The 15,866-nt window shown below is 35.3% G+C and overlaps 1 protein-coding gene across 2 annotated transcripts in view; it reads right to left on the bottom strand.

Annotated features, from left to right (window-relative positions):
- The window catches only part of LOC123690872 (protein bunched, class 2/F/G isoform-like), a 142,632-nt gene that overhangs the window by 44,813 nt on the left and 81,953 nt on the right, over window positions 1–15,866 (bottom strand). The gene's annotated exons all lie outside the window — the stretch shown is intronic.

Raw genomic sequence — 15,866 nt, 5'->3', positions numbered from 1 at the left:
TATCCTTCGTCGAGCCATTTGCGAGCGATGCAAAAGCTATAAACACAATAATATTTTCAGTTTGATTTCAAAATAATAATGCCAATTATGTGAAATGCTGACATTTTACGCCAATAATGGTTTCCTCATTTGCATAATTCGTGTCCAAAATCACACACACCGGCCCGTTTATCTTACTTAATATTTGTAAATATTTCCGCCTTAATCGGATTTAAATTAACACGTGGTCATGGTTATAGGTAGCGAATATGCGAGTGAACGTTGGGAAAGTATGCGGCAAATGCAGTTCGACACATTATCAGCTCGTATCTGATTACAACATGCGCACTTGAAGAATAAACTTGTTCACTGTGTTACTTCACTGCGAAATGGATAGTTCTAGATCAGTAAGTTGTCGAGGTCGATAAACACAGGGTGCATTAGTAGGGAAATTGCATGATCGAATATCTCGACGTGTTCATTAGGCTGCGAGCTGTGTAGAGACACAGATTGTGACATGATTATGGTTTATGCTGTACTACGAGATGTAATGTTAAAGCTTTTGATATATCTATTCATGTAAGATATATTGCCTGTAAACGATACTGTTGAATAGAGAATACTGTCGCTATTTCTATTCAAATGTTTTTAGTGTAGTCCCTCATTTAATACGAGTTGTAACCCACAAAGCCCAATGTTGGCTCGTGACCCTTGAAACAACGTTTCAACAGCGACCACACTCTGTTTGTCCCAGACCTGAGTACTTAAGGCGTGAAGTGACAATACAGATAAGTAAACACACTTCTTACTTCGTGCTCGGAGACAATGTTGCTGCTTGCATCTCGTTACATAAAGTATGATTTCGTTTTAAAAATTTGAAGTAAAAAACGCAATGTTTATTTAATATCTTGTAAACATTTTAAATGTCAATGCAATTTTGAGAAGGAAAATTAAAATTCGCAAAAATGTTGGATGCAATACGAGAAATTTATACCTACCCCACTACTTTTCCAATGTTTCTATTTCTGTTTTTGTTATTGAACATTTACGCAGAATCCTGACTCTGCACTACCGTAGACATATCCAGTACACTCGAGACATCAAAGGATAGAATTTCAAACCGTACTGCAGTGCAGGGAATGTCCCATCGTATGAGGATAATATTCACACGATTGTTTATCCATTACAATAATTAGGAGAATGCGATGAGTCGACTTTCTCAGAACTAAAGTTGGATAGTTCTAGAGATTTCTTTTGTTTGTTTATTGAATGAAAATACGTGACTTGAAATTAAAATCATTTTGCTATGAATTATGATATTTCTTTCAAAGTTCGTTAAATGCATCCTACACAATGAATATTTTATATGGAGCAAATGGCTAAATAAATTTAAATTACTAATTTGGTAAATTCTTTATTAAACACATTAGTCACAACGACTGAGTCAAGTTTAAAAATGTTGTTGTATTTACAAATGAAAACAATTTGGTTTACTCAGGAAATCAGGTCAACATAATTGCTTTGTGTTTTCACGTAGGTACTTGAAAATCACACAAAGTAATATGTCTTGTACTTTGTAATTCCTTTTCCAGTATTTTAACGTTTTGTCATCTCTTAATTATACCGAATTTTTTATAATTTGTTAGAGCTCATCTCAACTCATCGCATAAACGATTTATTCCAATAATACATAGGCTCTACATTATTTACAAGATTTATTTTTGTTGTTAGCTGGTCAAGTCTGTGACTCTATCTTTTCAGCAGGTATACCTATCTACGTAATAATTCAACAAAATCTACCTTTTCGCTTTGCCTTTATAGCTGTAAGCTGCTACCTCGTTAGCCTTAGCATGAGACAAGTGAATGCCTAAGTTAAAACAAATCGAGCTTCTACGATGTCATCCTCCTAACCCATTGCTCTTGCAACAATGTATTAAACATTGTGTACAGTTTACAATAATTAATTACAATACGGTAGTGCTATTATCTCGCTCGGCGACTCGATTTGTTAATACCCAGACAGATATTAAATTCGCCACATTACAAACGATCAAACGTGCGTATGAAGTGTATCATTACACGTCGTTTGTTTGGATTCGTTTTATTAATGCGTTTTGGACTCCGCTTTTAATGATGGCAATGATGATTATATTAATCTACACTTATATTTTAAAGAGGAATAATTTGATTTCTTGTGTGTTGTAAAAAAACAATCTATTTGAAAATTCCTTCGCCACTAGAAAAGTAAATTATTCATAGGACATTTTGTTATAAAGGCTCTTAGTCAAGAAGTATCGGAATGAGCGACACGTTCTCAATATTAAAAATAAAAACATTAGGTCTATTTCCCATGAGGCGCAACAATCTCAAGCAATTAGCGAAAAATATTTATCGTCCGAGTAGTGATAAAATGCAGTCAGCGAGCCGGTCATTTGTCACTGTTTCATCTTCAAAGTTTTGTGACTAACTAAACGTCTTTGTTGCCAAAGGGAAAACCTTCGTGCAGAAATTTTCTGAGAAGACGAACCCACATATAGGATCATTCCAAGGCAAATGGACGGGAATACCTACCATTGCATTGATCTTAATTACATTTTGAAACATAGGCAACTTTCTAAGTGAAAATAAGCACTATTTACATTAAGTTTTTTAAGGCTGAATATTGAGAATTTGCTGACATTTATATTTAATACGGTAAGATATGTTTTGAGTGGATATTAAAAAAAAACACCTACGACTCTGACTCGTATATAATCTATACATATAATAAATCTGTAGAAGGGTCAATTCTGTACATTGAAAATATTGAAAAAATAACTAGCAGGGGGTGTTACTGGATCGATACCAAACCCAAATATGTGATTAAAAAAATTTTTGTCTGTCTGTCTGTCTGTCTGTCTGTCTGTATGTGAAGACATCACGTGAAAACTACCGGTTCGATTTCGATGAAACTTGGTATAATTATACCTTATTATCCTGGGCGTAAAATAGGATACTTTTTATCCTGGAAAAATACGTAGAAAAAAAATTAATCTCAATTTTTCAGTTATCCATAGACGTTGTTCTGTAGTAGGTACCGCGAACACACGTTGCGTATTATTATAGACCTAGCCGTATTTGGGTCCAATAGATATTTATAAGATGTCATTGTCCGAGTTACTCAAAATGGAGAAATAAACCATCCACGCAAAGACCGAACTCCGCGCGGACGGAGTCGCGGGCGGAAGCTAGTAACAAATAAACATCCAGCTGAGATGTCTCAAAGGGTTACAGCCGCAGTAAGCTCCCAGTGTCAAGGATCACAATCATTTGACGTGACACGGGTAACCATAGCAACCGGTGCTTGTCAACAGTCAGACACGGGCGACGTAACCCAATCAATTACTATAATCGCCACTTTGAAACGCCGCACCGTAGCGAGCGCTTTGATCAACGGAGGACATGCTAAATGAGTATCATTGCGAACGCTAAATGTGTACCGGAGCGGGTTAATAACACGAAAATGAACAAGTGTCTTCTTAGAATTCACGTTGGACGTTGATGGGAACACGTCAAAATGTGTTGGGCCCAAGAAGCTTATATCTAATACACTGGAGATTGCACTATGACCATTGACTTGTCACAAGAAAATATAACCTTGAATGACGTCAGTGTTGTTTTTTGTCTCTTTCTGTGGGTGACCACACTGGTTTGTATATTCAGGATTTTTCGAAATAGAAAAAACTAAAAATCATGGTCTATAAATAATAACGACATATATTTTTAACAGTATTAATTATATTATAATATTACTGGCCATACTTTATAGGTACATACAATTTTAATTGGTATAGAATGATAGTTTTAAATAACTCTTGGCTACAAAGCCTGGATATGAACCGATATATAGCATTAACATCCTTTTTAAATAGAGGAAAGTTGTGTTTTGCATCAGATGCTGTTTACCAAATTGTAAGCTACTCAGATCTTCTTTTTAAACGCGTTGCTTCGACGGGTCAATTTCAAGCCAAAATCATCAAAGAAAAACTGTTTATAATAAACGCCTTGCACAAATTTCAGCTAACTTTACAAAGTTTATTTTTCAAAAGGTATTTTTTTCTGTGTCGTAATCCTCAGTAATTTTACCCTTGATGGGCACATATATTTCTTTTTATTTTACTTTTTGGAAAGCTGAAATACCTAAAACAAAAAATATGAGGTAAGTTAAAAAAGTATAAATTTCAATGTAAAAACGAACAATCTTATAACTGCATGTGAGTGCAATACCGATGTCGAGTGTAGTTTCATTACTAGTAAAAATCTTGAAAATGGTGTTCTAAATTTCATCATAATATTGTTATTACAATATATTCTCTTCACTATCCATAAAAACTCGTCATCATGGTTACCTTACTTGTTAATTTTGTTTATTGAAAACTTGTTGAAAAATGATAAAGTATTAGGAAAATAACAAATTTAACATGACTGCTTTCTAAAATGATGCAAAATTTTACAATTTTTGCCATTGAAATGATTCTAAACAGGTAAATGCAGGAGTATTGAGGAATATTGTAAATAACGTAAATATACACTTGCCTGTGAAATTCTATGCCAGAATTTGGTGTCCAAACACTTCTGCAATTTTTCACAATGCAATACATTATTTATATTCGGAAAATATTTATTAAATACGCAACAATATTAACTTAAATATTCGAAGCGACGCAATTTTTTTGACACTTATGCCATATTGTCAAAGTGAGAGTTGCTACAATTTTATTATGGTAACTACCCATAATCAGGGAGTATCGCTTTTTAATAATTGGTTCAGATACTTATTTTATTTAGCATAAATAATAATTGTCTCATCCAACAATGCTTCTGAATGACGTTGTTGACAATTTATCAACAAACTCATGTACAAAAACTAACCTTTTGCACAGAATATTACGGCATACATAGTAGCCTTGGGAAAACTTCGTATTAACAGTGGCAATACCAAGTTAGGTGTGAAAGTGATAAAACACAACAATTTTCTTGTTACACGTCAAATGTTCATACCGAAATCTCCAGTGTATAAGATATAAGCTTCTTGGTTGGGCCCGTAACCGGCGCTGTGAGAGACGAGAGGATGCCCGTGTTTAAAATAAATCACGCTCCAGCTAATGAACTTAACGAATCGCCTCCTGAACTTGGTCGGCGTAAACAATGTGTATTCGTTTACACAAGGCGCCTTGTTATAATATTTAATTACGAAATTTTGTAAATTAACTATCTCTGTAGGTATTTTAATTTTAGCTTTTACGTTGGAATACCCATTTCGTTTTTAATTAAGTGTTAATAATCAATGTGTTCTGGATACATAATTTAAAACGGTGTTGCATTCCAAATATTCTTTAAGTAAAAAATTCACATGAAACAACTAATTATTTTACCATCCGGGGCGGAAGCATTATCAAAGATCATTAAAATGCCCCATTTTATCTTGTAGGTATAGGTAATAAATCATAACTTTGTTTTAAATACGATCTAGTTATATAACTAGCTACTCGTTTTCGATATTGATTAAAACTTGACATTAACCGTATTATATACCTCTTGAAAATATTGAAAATTCTACAAGAAAACCTTTCGGAAACACAAATGTCATAAAATGTAACATGTCGAACTATTCTCGTATTTCTCAAAAAATAGGACAGCGATAAACATGAAGAAATGCAATGGAATTCAGGATAAACGAAGGGAAGTGATAAAATAAAAATCATAACTGACAAACTATTTCAAGACGGTCGCTGGTTGCATTTTATTCTTCCGTCGAACGCCCGACTTTAGGGTTAAGCCAAAATGATACAGTTTAAACATTCAAAAATATGATTAATGATTTAAACGTTAAGCAATATACATGATGCATCGAACATGTGATTTCGGCGGACCGAAATAATGGCCGAGGCGCAAAAAAAACGTACACGAAACGCAGCGCAATTTGCGAAAGGAAAAAAATAAGCGAGTTTAATGTTCAAAGGGCAACGTCTGAGAGATTTCAATAATTTCCACGATGGATTCCGTTCCCCAAATAATGTTCATGGCGGTATATTGCAATAATAAATCGTTTCGGTAATTTCAAGGTCCGAATGTTCGCTTGCAAGAGTAAATGCGTTCCGTGCCAAATTACTATACAACAGGCTTGCTATACAACTGTGCGGCGGTGATATGTAGGTTTGCGATTAAACGTAACCCGAGATTGAACAAATTAAGCTACTGGTATTTAATTCGGGGCAATCAATACGTCCTTCGCTTGTCCGTGGGTGTTGGACATTTTAATGTGTTTGAACAGTTGTAAACCATGTGAATGGCATGAGTTGAGAATTTGTTAGACGTCCCACGGCGGGTGTCTACATTTAATAAGCCGTAGGTATTTGTTTGATTTGGCCCCGGAAATGTTATTTTTCAATCTTCAGAACTGTCGAAAATTTATAGCTCACGGTACTTACAAGATGAGCATTTTATAAATACAGAGCGAAAATAGAAACCAAAAACTAGTGAATAAATAATTGTTTTCATGAATCCCTAATTTTAAGTAAATCTCACTACACCTACACAGCAATTTTTTTAACTAATCATATCCAAAAATAACTTACACTCGCAATCCAATTCCAATTAAACATAACATTATTAAAACTAAAAACATTTCACGAATACCATGTTTACATCCGTGAAAGCTCGCTCGCGCGAAGCACCAGCGCTGACATCATCGTCCAAACTTACCATTGTTGTTATTCCAAACGGAGAGAAAGGAACAAGATCGGCTATCGCTTATCGCGAGAGAATATTAATCGTACCTACAGCTGAATAGAACAAATGAATATTCGAAGTTCAATGCCACCGCGCTCGTATTACATGCGACCTCATTGATTTCAATGTAAAACAATTTTGCGCGCAGCGTGTTAAATGATCCGTTGATCGCGCCACAAATGGACCAATTAGTCGAATATGCAAATTATTATTGCGCACACAACTATTACATTATATTAGCGACATCAGCGAATTTATGATCGTGCCGTCTATGCATACATGTTGTTATAGATATACCTACCTACTTAGCGTATAATTAATGCGTTGTAAATGCAATAAATTTTACGGCTGTAATTGTAAACTACATAATATGCGTTGCTTAGTTTAAATAATTAGATATTATACAATGTAAAAAATAATTTATTCATATAAAAAATTACACCATAAGAAAAGCAACAACATTTAAAAACGTTGGCAAAAAACGACCTGTTTCTTCAGATTTGTGCCGTTGTACTGCCACGAACATTAAAAAAAAGTTAAGCAAAAAAATTAACTGATGAATTTGCGCATTTCGTGATCGTATTATGCGCACGTTTTTGCAAGTTACCTTTACGGGCTGTGGGCACCATTCACCATACTAGAGAAAGTAATAAATTATTGGGCATTTTGGGAAATGGAAAATCAAGTTTACTGTGCCGAGTTGTTACTAAAAATATTTATAGATACAATTACCGCGATTTTACTCATAGTAATGGTACGATCACACCAACTGCCCTACATAAAATAGCATAGCTCTTACATTTATACTTCCAATTAGAATTGTAGAATTTAAAAGTATAATGTATTAAAAACCTCGAAAGTCATCAGAATTAGTTATAACAATATGCTAATTCCATATCGGCTTGAAAAACACATGTTTGAAATTCCATATTGACATAAAAAATACAGCCAAATTCTGAAAATTTGCATCAAACAACCATTCCAAACATATATTCGAGCCAATCGGAATGTGCTGGCTGGAAACAATGCGCGGGCCATTCGATTAATATTATTGTAATAATAACAACAATAGCACAAATTGCTTATTGTCTACTATCAACGAAAATTGAGCCATGATTGAATTGGCTGTACTACGACGACTCTAATTTCCGTTCGCTGCGAGTTGCGACCGTGGCGATATAATTGAGATTATAATTTTAAAATATGTTTTAGCGAACTGTCAAGTGTCTCTAGTGAAAAAGTAATTAATTTATACTACACTGCCAAGTTGGGTAAGGTTAAACGATGTAGGTATCTGTGTACATTTATTTGGCTCGCTTTATAGCTAGAATAAGTCGGTTAATTATGGTAGATGGCTTCAGGAGTCTTAATTATTGTAATAAGAGTACAAACACTTTCCTATATTTTAAGCATCAGTAATACTCAAAGCGACATAACTTATGTGATTGCTTTAATTCTTTTCAACAAAAATAACAAAATTCGCTAGTCGCTTTACAAATCAAGTCTCTGAAACCTTTAATAGGCAATCTATATAATTTACAATCGTATCTTCTGAAAGATCCACAATACCTGCCAAGAGCATTAAAAACTCTTTCAGCACGGACACACCCAGCGCCGTAGTAAAATCGTTTTATGTGGGTCGATTTTGTAGAGTTAACTGTATTATCGGACGATTAAATGGTCTCAATTCGTAGCTCGTAAACCGGTTGCAAAAAATCGTACCTACCACTTCGCTAAAATAAACGTGATGTCATTCTTTTTTGCCCGCGGCGTAATGATAATGTGAGATGAATTGCTTTTTGTTCGCGCTCAACATATGGCTTCGTTAGCATTTAAATATAGCTATATACAAGTGTACTTAGTTGCTTAGTTCTCGACAAAGACTGCGTGTAGGCGTGTACATATACATATAACTACGCTCGAGCCTTTCAATACATTTGTAAGATATATTTTACGATCATTTGTCATTATTATGAGAATTCCGTGACTATCATGGACAAAGCGTATACTTAGTGTAAACTAAACAATCAATATGTATGCAGTTGTTAAATGAAGCAATTATTGCAATTGTAAATTAAGCGGTAGGTACTGTTATTTTTTATTAACGCCTTTAGTACACCGACGCGTTCGCGTGCGGCAGCGAATCTCTGCGAAACTACAGCGTAGCGAAATATCTGCGAAACGTTAGTACACAGCAATGTTTCGCAACTTTTTCGCATTGATATGCCATTGTCATTTTTGACGACTGCAGGTGCAGACGTAATTTCAGAATGTCATCTCAGTCAATGTCATTTTTAGCAACTGGTGACACATACACAACAATATATTTTTCTTATCGTTTGGGTGAATGCACCGTTTCAAAGATAGTAACTCAAGTATGCGAACAAATTTGGAAAATACTACAGCCAGAGTACATCCCGGTTCCTTCTACTAAAACATGATTGGAAATAGCTGAAGCATTTCAAACAATATGGGGTTTTCCTAATTGCCTCGGGAGTATTGACGGCAAGCATATTGTTATTAAATGTCCACCTAACAGCGGCTCACTGTTCTATTGCTATAAAAAACGATTTTCTACTGTGTTATTGGCAATAGTTGATCCACATTACAAATTTACTTACATAGATGTAGGATCATAATTATGGTAAAGATTCCGATACTACAATATTTGAGAACTCATCATTTTATCAGCTTTTAAAAAGTGGACGGTATCTGAATTTGCCAGCTCCAAAACCTTTGCCAGGTTTCAAACAGACTACACCACATGTATTCATTGAAGATTTAAATTAGAAACCTTTCTAATGAGACAAGAGACGCAGCAATGAATGACAATGATAAAAAAAGATTTAATAAATCATTAAGTAGGGCACGAGTAGTAGTAAAATGTGCGTTTGGCATTTTAGCACAAAAATTTAGAATATTCTTGAGGCCCTTTGAAACAGATTTGAATAATACTATTAAAATTGTTAAAGCTGCAGTATACTTGCATAACTTATTGCAGATACAAGAAGGTGCACATACGAAAATAAACAATTTTCGGACACTTTAGGAGCATTCGTACCAATGCATGCCAATAGACATAGGGCAGACTTAGCAGCGCTTAATGTTCGATCACAATTTGTAAATTATTTCAAAGAAAATTAAAAACATAAAATGTATGAAATATAAACAATAAATTTTTTACCATCTATCAGAGTCTTTTCTTGAAGTTTTCTCCATGCTACCTCTTTTTTGTACGTATTTTTATAATCTGCGTGTCCAATTGCGTATTATAATACGGGATAATCTCGAATAGAATGCAAAAATAATTCAGTATTTTCGGCATCCATGGCCAATGATATTTTATGTATAGATACGTTATTATAATACTCACAATATAGTATATAAATAAACAAATAGTTGCCATGGCAATTGGCATTTTGGTACGTTGGTGGCGTATCTACCTCTTGTTTCTATATACATATAAATATATTATCTGTACATATAATAAATCTGTAGAAGGGTCAATTCTGTACATTGAAAATATTGAAAAAGTAAATAGCAGGGGGTGTTACTGGATCGATACCAAACCCAAATATGTGATTAAAAAAATTTTTGTCTGTCTGTCTGTCTGTATGTGAAGGCATCACGTGAAAACTAGCGGTTCGATTTCGATGAAACTTGGTATAATTATACCTTATTATCCTGGGCGTAAAATAGGATACTTTTTATCCTGGAAAAATACATAGAAAAAAATAATCTTAATTTTTCAGTTTTATCCATAGACGTTGTTCCGTAGAACCGCGAACACACGTTGCGTATTATTATAGGCCTAGCCGTATTTGGGAATTGGGTCCAATAGATATTTATAAGATGTTATTGTCAGAGGTATTCAAAATGGATAAATAAACCATCCACGCGATATCCTACGCATAAGACCGACATCCGCGCGGACGGAGTCGCGGGCGGAAGCTAGTATATATTATTTCTATATCACTTCAATATAATATCATTGTCCATGGACGCGAAAATCTGTCCTCACCGACAGAATGCGAGCGGACGCTATGCGATGCGAAACTCACGCGAAACTTCACTAGCGAAACTTATGCGTCTGTGTAATGGCCATTTCGCAGTTCCTTGCGAAACAATACTGACAAGGACGCAACTATTTCATCTATCTATGTGCTAGAGTGAGACATATCATATGCGAAAACCTTCCATACTACTGACAGATTTTTCGTTTTTTCGCTGCCGCTCGCGAATGCGTCGGTGTACTAAAAAGGCGTAGTAAACAGCAATGTTTTCGCAACTGTTTCGCAATGCGTCTGTGTAATGGCCATTTCGCAGTTCCTTGCGAAACTATACTGACAAGGACGCAACTATTTCATCTATCTATGTGCTAGAGTGAGACATATCATATGCGAAATCCTGCCATAGTACTGACAGATTTTTCGATGTTTCGCTGCCGCACGCGAACGCGTCGGTGTACTAAAGGCGTAAAACGCAAATAAACGTTATCAGATGGACTTTAAAAATACATTACAAATTAGATATGAACATTACGGTACTTAACAAGTAACTGTGTTTACGATCATATTAATGATAGTATCAGTAGATATGAGTAACAGTAAAATTATGTGGATATTTTTGGCTCTTGGCGATGTCATTTCTTGTTTGTGGCTAAATCGATTGGAGACGTGGAGTTCTTTGGTGAAGTTTCCGCTTCTACATAATAAAGAATACTTTAATACCGAATAATAAGGTTCAAAATATATATTTTCTACGAATATGAAGCGTCCGATATAAATAAAAATTGGCAGGAAGAGATCCGTCATTCGCTTTGGCCGGCGATGTTAGAATTCTGAGAATACATTCGTTCGTATATAGTCATACTTAGGTATACATATATATAATACATTATCATACTCAATTTGGAAAACAGTTTGAGGCTTGTACAGATAAAACGTTTCGTGTTTAAACTGAGATAATTACGATCGCAATGGGCAGTTAAGTGGAGGACGGCGCCACCTAGTGACAAACGATCGATTGAAATAATGGTATTGGCGCAATAAAGATAATACATTATGACAGCGGTTCGTAGTCGTAAAGCGACCTGTGAGCCGATTGTTATTTAAAGGAAATCGTAAAAGTGTTACAATGTAAACAGGACCACCGCAATGTGCACGCGTGATTCTCAACGCGGTGTCCCTTTGACACGAAAATAATTCGGTGCACACCGAACATCACCGCAACCATTGATATTAATCGAAAAGCTAAAAATCTTAAGACAATATGAGTAGGTACCATAATTTAGAAAACAAATATATCCAATATTCGATAGGACGATATTAATAATATGCACAGCACGAGCTTTGGACGAGCATCAATATAGATCTAACGCATAATTCCAAGAATCTGCGCGTCTGCAACACAATGACATTGTTAGTTAATGCCTGCAAATCTTTGGATCCACACATCCATCTGTCACTGTTGGCACGATTGCGATCCGCGATGAATTGCTAATGTATTTCTTGGCAAAAGCATAAACTTGAGCGCGGCCTATCAGATTTCTTGATATGGCCATAATAAATCATGCTAAAAAGTATTTTGGCAATACAAAAAACGTTTGAGGAAGACGAATCGTACGATACTCAAAGGGAAACTACTCGATACAATTATCTTTCCGCCAGGCGAGCCAAATATTTCCTACAGCAACTATTGAGAGCGTTAAACGAATTCGTTCACGGAAACGGAATTCGATACGAGACCGTGAGTCGCGATATTCACATGAAATTCTCAAGTGGTCGCGATAAAGTTTGGCGTCGCGCTGAGGGGAGTTTACGGAGTACGAGCAAAATATGTCCAACGCTCGTGACCTAGGGTTTTGTTTACGACGCAGTGGTCGGCCACAACCACCAGACAGCCTGTCGCCGCAACTGGCGAACAGAGACACGCTCAGTGATAAAGCACGCGAGGAAGCGAGACGCTCGATGTGCCATAGCGCGGATATAAAAACTGAGTCAGTCGTGACGCGTGACGCAATCGAAGCTATTGCAAGAGAAACTTCGATGGCCGTTGGGATTATTTCTCCCTCATGTGAGTTTGTAACAAATTGGATCTAGAGACAGTCGACAATATTCCATAATCACTGTATAAGATAGCTTATGTATCAAGGTAAAGATTGCATTTGTATGTCAGATGAATTGCAATCTGGTTTTAATTAAGTTTCTATTTATTTGCATAAAAATATCTTTTAAATGTATGCAAATTTGTTTTTATGACATCGACCTTAAAACACCAGACTTGGTGGCAACTTTTAAATGATATAAATCAAGATCTCCTTGATGGAGTTACCGAAATAACAAATAAATAAATCATTGCTTTATGGATCTAAATGAGGGAAAGTGGACAGATATTGAAAGTGTTGTGAATATTAAATAGAATATAAAGGAAACTAATAGAGATACCTATGCATATGGTCGGTGTGGATGACGTTATAAATGTATGACATCATCCAAGGCATGGTTAGGAAATGAGGCGTAAGCACATGATGTAATTTCTTGTTTTGAACATTTTATACACATTACCTTAAAATTTCAGAATAAATGTTCGCAAATGTTATGCTTGTAGCGTGTAATATTCGCGTTAACTTGATATTATCAAGAGACAATAAATTAGCTGTACTATAAAATTGTAACAATTATACATATTTGAGTAACGTTTCTATTTTTAGTGTAAATAAATATATACCTACAGCATTAACGCGCAATAATTACATGAATGATACAGATCATAAATTTTAGCGAGTAAACACAATAAATTTAATTTAGCAACACGATGCAATTACTTATGATGATAATTAAATGGAAAATTGAGATAGACATATTGTTCTGACAGCAGCAGGTCCGACTTAATATACTTGGGCTTACTATAAGTGGGTTAAGTGCGCCTTAATGCTTAATCGGAATCGAAACGTAATTGGATTGCCTTTCTGTAAACGTATTTAGAAACCTAGTTTGTGAGGCAAACCTGTGAATATAAAAATAACGTAACGAATTAAATAATTGGTGTCGTAATTGTTGCAGAATCTTGGCATAGATTTATGAGCTAAAATAAAATTAGCCAAGCTTAAGGCGAACCGGCTTCAAAAAGCGAAGAAAACCCACGCGGAACGTTTTTAAGATCATTGGTATATAAATTGTTGTCTATGTGTATTTATGCCGCATGAATATGGACATTAATAATAACGTCTATTGCCATATTAAATAAATTATTGCTTGCATTAAATGTTACATAATAACATGAGTCTACCAGCTCGTTAGTAACACTTATCGGAAGAACGTACTAACTCCGAATCGAGGACGTAAAGCGGAAAGAATCCTTGAACCGATAAACCAAATTATAATAATTGGCACTGTTGGTTGTGAATGAGCAAACATCGCAGTCAAATAGCAACCGAACTTTATGTAATTGTGTTTGGCCAATTAGGAGCTCAGTAAACAGCTGAGATGTAGGTTATCAGAGTCCCTCGCGATAGCGCCGCGGAGCAGGTCATTGCGAGATACCAACTAAACAAATATTTTGACGAGAGATCAAACGTCGATCGTACGAGAGATACACGTGCTCATTATCTGGAAATTCATTAAGATAAATTATAGCGATGTAAGCAAAAAAACTCTGCAATGACGGCAATTTATATCTCATATCCTAGTGCGGATTTATCAAATGTAATTATTGCACACATAATAAAATATATCGGAGAGTTATGCTCGATTGACGTCAATCTCGGTAAACGACAGGTGACCCCAAGACCTTCTAAGGCATTTTGATCCGTGATTAAGGAATCTTACGTGCTTTGCATAGATGATGACGCTTTTGAGTAAAGTTTCGAGGTACTAATTTATACTTTGTAAGCTGTAACTGAAGCGCATTTAACAAGAAATTCGTGTGATTTGAATAAACGCTTTTAATTAATAATTTCCTCCAATAGTTTAATTTTGATGATCTTGCAAAAATAACGTCACTGCGGTTAACACAGGAAAATAAATATTAACATATCATTCCTCGTACATCAAATCGAAAAATCAATACTTAAACTTGAATAATTTTTATAAATCTACATATTTCTCATGTCGCTCCATCGCTGCGTTCTGCAAAACATCGTTATCAGGGCTAGCCAATACCACCCGTGCAATGTGTAAACAAACGGACAGATAAGTGGTTCCACAAAAATGGCTGCCGAGCGAGTTTATCGCACGCTACGTGACCTCTTTACCAATTACACCAGGTTATCGAGTGTTCCGAGGAAAAATTTAACTGCGTCATTATGCTTTCAAATTCTTACCGAGACCTTTGAGAGATTTATCAAAGCACACGCTACGCTTTTCGAAATTCGATAGTCAAGTTATAAAAGCTAATATAATGCGACGATAAAAAACATAGTCACGATAATGCGATACTTTGTTCCCGCTAAGAATGGCATATTCAAACCACAAATAACTAATTCATTACGAGTCGAAACGTCGAAATAAAAAGAACGCGATATCATCTGTGATATCGCTAATGAAGCAGCCTACGATAATGTAACAATTGTCTATTGTCGTGGTCCGTTTAATATTCGATAAAGGAACATCAAAGCGCTGTTTGAATTAGAAACCGTAACGCAATATATAACAAAAACGATTTCACAGGCATTTAAATGTACATTGTACACAAACTATAAGAGATGAAAAATAAAGAAAAGTTTTATAAATGTGCTAAACATATGGCGATCTGGATGTCTGAACCTGGAAAATTGCCCGAGACTAGCGACAAATATGTTTTACACGCGAAAATAAATCTTTAATATTTAAAATTTTCCAGAGGCATATTTTGAAACAGAGACATAATGTAGCTACCAAGTTTTTTGCCACTAACCGCGACTCAATTGACGGAATGACGTAAAAGCAACACTAACAAATATGACTCGTATGTTTGTCCAAATTATCAGTTTGCGGTTTTTATAAATCATACGATCACATCATAGCTAGTGCACACATTCATAATTCAAATATTAGCTCATGACTAATTCGTAGAACATTAAGTAACCATACGCGGGGTGGTTGACCGCAGTGTGTCCACTTCGACTGTGGCATGGC

The sequence above is a fragment of the Colias croceus genome, chromosome 1 (assembly GCF_905220415.1).
Source record: "Colias croceus chromosome 1, ilColCroc2.1".
NCBI classification, from domain to species: domain Eukaryota; kingdom Metazoa; phylum Arthropoda; class Insecta; order Lepidoptera; family Pieridae; genus Colias; species Colias croceus.
The sequence above is the reverse complement of the archived record's forward strand: the minus strand, read 5'-3'. Positions and strand labels throughout refer to the sequence as shown.